We start from the raw sequence: 6,148 nt of genomic DNA, 5'->3' as shown, positions 1-6,148 counted from the left end.
GTTCGTTGGTCGTATTTTGTTTCTCCTTATCTACATCTACATGATTACTCTGCAGTTCACATTTAAGTGCTTGGCAGAGGGTTCATCGAACCACAATCATACTATCTCTCTACCATTCCACTCCCGAACAGCGTGCGGCAAAAACGAACACCTAAACCTTTCTGTTCGAGCTCTGATTTCTCTTATTTTGTTTTGATGATCATTCCTACCTATGTAGGTTGGGCTCGACAAAATATTTTCGCATTCGAAAGAAAAAGTTGGTGACTGAAATTTCGTAAATAGATCTCGTCGCGACGAAAAACGTCTTTGCTTTAATGACTTCCGTCCCAACTCGCGTATCACATCTGCCACAATCTCTCCCCTATTACGTGATAATACAAAACGAGCTGCCCTTTTTTGCACCCTTTCGATGTCCTCCGTCAATCCCACCTGGTAAGGATCCCACACAGCGGAGCAATATTCTAACAGAGGACGAACGAGTATAGTGTAAGCTGTTTCTTTAGTGGACTTGTTGGATCTTCTAAGTGTCCTGCCAATGAAACGCAACCTTTGGCTCGCCTTCCCCACACTATATTCTACGTGGTCTTTCCAACTGAAGTTGTTCGTAATTTTAACACCCAGGTACTTAGTTGAATTGACAGCCTTGAGAATTGTACTATTTATCGAGTAATCGAATTCCAACGGATTTCTTTTGGAACTCATGTGGATCACCTCACACTTTTCGTTATTTAGCGTCAACTGCCACCTGCCACACCATACAGCAATCTTTTCTAAATCGTTTTGAAACTGATACTGGTCTTCGGATGACCTTACTAGACGGTAAATTGCAGCACCATCTGCGAACAACCTAAGAGAACTGCTCAGATTGTCACCCAGGTCATTTATATAGATCAGGAATAGCAGAGGTCCCAGGATGCTTCCCTGCGGAACACCTGCTATCACTTCAGTTTTACTCGATGATTTGCCGTCTATTACTACGAACTGCGACCTTCCTGACAGGAAATCACGAATCCAGTCGCACAACTGAGACGATACCCCATAGGCCCGCAGCTTGATTAGAAGTCGCTTGTGAGGAACGGTGTCAAAAGCTTTCCGGAAATCTAGAAATACGGAATCAACTTGAGATCCCCTGTCGATAGCGGCCATTACTTCGTGCGAATAAAAAGCCATTTTGAGTCGTAGGGACATCAGTGGTACTTTGAGAGGTACAAGTAATTGATCCAGCATATCTTATTGCTCTCCCTTTGTGTAGCTTGTTATTGCTGAGGGAGCGGCAAGCTGTAGAGACTAATGACTCGGCGCATCTGCGTCCGTGCGGGGAGTACACGGAACCTCACTCTGCGTAGCTCAGCGCCGCTCTGTTCGGGGCGTTATTCCCGCGGGAGGAGCGCAGGCCATAACGAAATACGGACGCGCAGTCGCGCCGCGTTTAGTCTGCAACGGAACAGCGCAAGGGGCCGCTCCTCAGCCGGCTTCCCACGGCCGTCAGACGGGCGCGCGCGGCCCCCTGACGGAACGGCCTGCCGCCAGCTAGCATTCATCAGCGCCCTCCCTCCCCCGCTCAATCTTCTTATCGTTGCCTGACGCGATCACATGCGCCGCCGCCGCCGCCGCCGCCGCCGCCAAGATCGAGCCCAGCCAGACACGCAATGCGGCGGCCGCTTTCTCCTGGCGTGGGACGCGTTTCTTTCGCTCGGCCCCTTCTTGCCTCTTCTTCCTCATTGCTCGCCAGCGACACAAAGACGAGACACACTCGCTTCTTTTTGACCTGCCGCGCCTTTCACCAGAAAGGCTTTCCACCGGTGACGGTAACCCGCTGCCAGCATTTGCACGTGTTGACAGTCTGTTAACCGTACAGCCATAAACGTACTTAGGCAGTGGGGTGCGGATTATAAACAGGGAATCAGCTATCGTACTTCTGTGTTCCGCGGACAGCAACCGTTTCTCAAAATATTTAAGCCGGGGTTAAATCAAGGATCTCTAGGGACAATCAGTAGCTTAAATTGGTTTTTACTAGCTTCATCAGACCATAAACAACTGGAACTGCTGAAATCGGGTTTCCTGGCCGACACCTTCATTAAAAAAGTATGTATGAAATTGTCACTGAACATCCTATTACATAATTTGTGAAATTATTCACGAGTGTACCGTGAGTGTAAGGAATCCGGAAAAAGGTGAAATCTCCGACATCGCTGCGGCCAGAAAAAGATCCTACAAGAACGGGACCAACGACGACTGAAGAGGGTCGTTCAACGTGACAGAAGTGCAACCCTTCCGCAAATTGCTGTAGATTTCAGTGCTAGGCTATCAACAAGTGCCAGCGTGCGAGCCATTCAACGAAACATCATCGATATGGGCTTTCGGAGCCGAAGGCCCAATCGTGTACCCTTGATGACTGCTTTACACAAAGCTTCACACCTCTCCTAGGCCCGACATTGGACTATTGATGACTGGAAACATGTTGCCTGGTTGGACGAGTCTCGTTTCAAATTATATTGAGAGGATGGACGTGTACGGGTACGGAGACAACCTCATGACTCCATGGATTCTGCATCTCAACATGGGACTGTTCAAGCTGCTGGAGACTCTGTAATGGTGTGGGGCGTGTGCAGTTGAAGTGATATGGGACCCCTGATAGATCTAGAAACGACTCTGACAGGTGACACGTACGTAGGCATGCAGTATGATCATCTGCATCCATTCATGTCCGTTGTGCATTCCAACGGACTTGGGCAATTCCAGCAGGACAATGCGACGCCACACAACTCCAAAATTGCTACATAGTGGCTCCAGGAACACTCTTCTGCGTTTGAGTACTTCCGCTGGCCACCAAACTCCCTAGACATGAACATTATTGTGCATATCGGCGATGCCTTGTAACGTGCTGTTGAGAATAGATCTCCACCCCCTTACACTCTTACGGATTTATGGACAGGCCTGCATCATTCATGGTGTCAGTTCCCCCCACTACTACTTCAGACATCAGTCGAGTCCGTGTCACGTTGTGTTGCGGCACTTCCGCTTGCTCACGAGGGCCGTACACGATATTAAGCAGGTGTACCACTTTATCACCCACAAAAAATCCGATGGACTTCTACATCATCCATTGGTTCATGTGCACAAATTTTAAAACGCAGTGTCTTGGCCATATAACATTTTCGTAAAATAAATTTTAAATATTATGTGACCAATAAATTGATTTTTGTAATATAATATAATTTATATCAACTTAAATGATGATGATGATGATGAATATAATGGCAGCAATTGAGACGTGATGGTTATCTGCTACCTCACAGATCACACTAATCTACTAACGGTACCGTTAGGTAGGGCCTAATCGAATAAGTAGTGCAAAAGAATGTGTTTGTTTGCATGGCCATCTTCCGCAGCAACAGTTAAAAATCAGTTACTATTTGTTTCTCCGTCTTAAGCTTACTGCAGTTTAACTTTAATTATACTGCAGTAAGGTTAAGACGGAGAAACAAATAACAACTAAGAGTGAAAGGAATTTATGATGTAACATCTACATGTGTGCTCTGTTTATTTCACAGGTGACTGCTTTAAATATCATCGTGATCTAACGTTTGCATAAATAGATATTTCTATTTTAATTGAGTGTCCACATCAGAATTGAAAGGAGGGCACAGGCTGTCGAGCGTCCGGTGAAAATTCAAGTTAGCCACGAGGGCGGGGGGGGGGGGGGGGGGGGGAGGAGGAATGGGGCAGTGGGGGTTGGAGCTAAGCTTTCGTAGGACTGCGGATTACTACGGGATAAAACTGAAAGTAAGACGCCCGTTACCAACATGTAGATGGACACTTGTCAGGCCCTGAAGCATGGGAGAAGCAAATGTAGTTAAATCAGAAAAATACGTTTGCAGGAGATAGCACGTTCGCAAAACTGTTTAAAACATTGTTACTAGGGAGTTGGCACGGGAGGAGCCAGTTTGTAGCATAATAATATTCATCAGGAAAAGTTACGTATCTAGCATCACAATCAGTGAGAAAGTTGTCAGTAGGAGTCGCATGCCATTGTTCGAGTAGAACGCGACGGGTGTTACTGGAGGACGAACCTGTAGCTGATGGCAGTTCCACCTCAGTGACGCACGGAGATTTGTGTAGTTCACTAGATGCTTGCTAAGTCTCAATATGAATAATCAATTAATAAGTGATTATAATTTGTTTTAAAGTTACGTGTTTGACTGCGACAATACCTACATCCTTAGACGTTGATACCTCAGATGAAAAAAGTTTGTGTGCGTCCATCCCTCTGATTGAAAGTTTGAGGGACTCAGCTATTCCATTTGCGTTCCACATACTCTTTGCCTTCCTGATAATTTTAAGCACCTTACAATACTGTCTGTAATGGGCTATTGTAGCTTGATTGTGACTACATTTAACATTCTGATATAACTCCCACTTCGTTCTACGTGATATCTTTATCCCACTAGTCAGCCACCCAGGCCGGCCGTTGTGACCGTTCGGTTCTAGGCACTTCAGTCTGGAACCGCGTGACCGCTGCGGTGGCAGGTTCGTATCCTGCCTCGGGCATGGATGCGTGTGATGTCCTTAGGTTAGTTAGGTTAAAGTAGTTCTAAGTTCTAGGGGACTGATGATCTTGCATATTAAGTCCCATAGTGCTCAGAGCCATTTGAACCATTTTTTCAGCCACCCAGGCTGCCTTTTACTCCTAGTATCCTGTTTACAACTTTATAATGGAAAAAAAACTTTCAAAGAGCAAGAAAATGTGTTAAGGAAAGCATTGCATTTGTCATCTATGTTACGGCACTATAAACATGCTGCCACTCTTGGTCCTTAACGAGGTTTAAAAAACTATTGCCATTGGATTAGTTTTTCCACATAGCTTGTAATTATATGTGACACTTGTTTGAGTACAAAACTTTCTATTGTTGCAATTTGTGTCTCAAGATCTGGAAGTCCATTCACCCTTTTACTAACAGAATGACCATCTAGTAATGAAGAATGAATAAGAATATTGTCTATGGCAGTGCTACTGTTCCCCTGCACACTGTTTGGAAAAAATCACAGTTTGCGTCAGATCACATTATTTAGGAGATCTACCAACATCCTTTTTCCTCCACAATCACATACAAGATTAATACTGAAGTCACCATATATAATTAATTTTTGGTACTTCCTATAAAGTGAAGCAAGAACCCTCTCTAGCTTGAGCAGAAATGCTCTGAAGTCAGAGTTTTTTATGTACATGGCCACTCCTCCAATCTGCGAAGAACTTCTGGAAAAACAGCCAACTAATCTATATCCAGGTAAAGGAGGCCTCTGAATTGTCCAATTATTTAAGTCAATAATGTCCAACAATGTCAGTGTCAGCATCTATAAGAGGTCCACTAGCTTTCTCTCTAATACCTCTTATATTTTGAGGAAATATCCTAATTCCTTCTCTACTTGGATAACTGACCTCTGAAGGGCTTGAGTCAGGGGAGTGCAGTAGGTGGTATAGCACTTAGCAGCCACACAAGTCAAGCAAATCAGTAACAGCTTGCACTGTACGTGCTTGAGCATTGTCTTGCAAAATGATGGTCAGCTCCTGCAGAAAGTGTCATCACTTCAGTCTCTAAGCTGGTCGCAGGTTGTGTTCCAAAAATGAACATCATTTTGCAGGACAATACTCAAGCACATACAGTGCAAGTTGTTACTGATTTGCTTGACTGGTGTGGCTGCTAAGTGCTATACCACCTACTGCACTCCACTGACTCAAGCCCTCGTAAGTTCAACTCGATTTCTAAACTGAAGGAAACACTTCAGGGCATTCGCTTCAGAACTGCTACAAATTCGTCGGGCAACAGACCGCCCCGCTCGAGCTGCCAACCCTATTGGCACTACTGAGAGTATTCTACGACTTCCACATTGCTGGCAACAGGTTATGCACAATGATGTCTACTTCGGAGGTCAGCAAAACTTCGAAACATGTATGTATTTTGTACGAGCTGTAAATAAATAGTTGCCATTATTAAAGTTCCAACCCTCGAAACTCCTCCAAGTTAACACTCATCTGAGCCAACCCTACAATAGGCTTTACAATGCTGGTGACCTGGTAATTACACCCCAACACTTCCTGCAGTTGCTGGCCCACACCTCTGTCATGCCAACTACCTAGCAGCAGAAT

Source organism: Schistocerca nitens, chromosome 6, assembly GCF_023898315.1.
Source record: "Schistocerca nitens isolate TAMUIC-IGC-003100 chromosome 6, iqSchNite1.1, whole genome shotgun sequence".
In the NCBI taxonomy this organism is placed as follows: Eukaryota; Metazoa; Arthropoda; class Insecta; order Orthoptera; family Acrididae; genus Schistocerca; species Schistocerca nitens.
Note: the sequence above shows the minus strand (reverse complement) of the source record.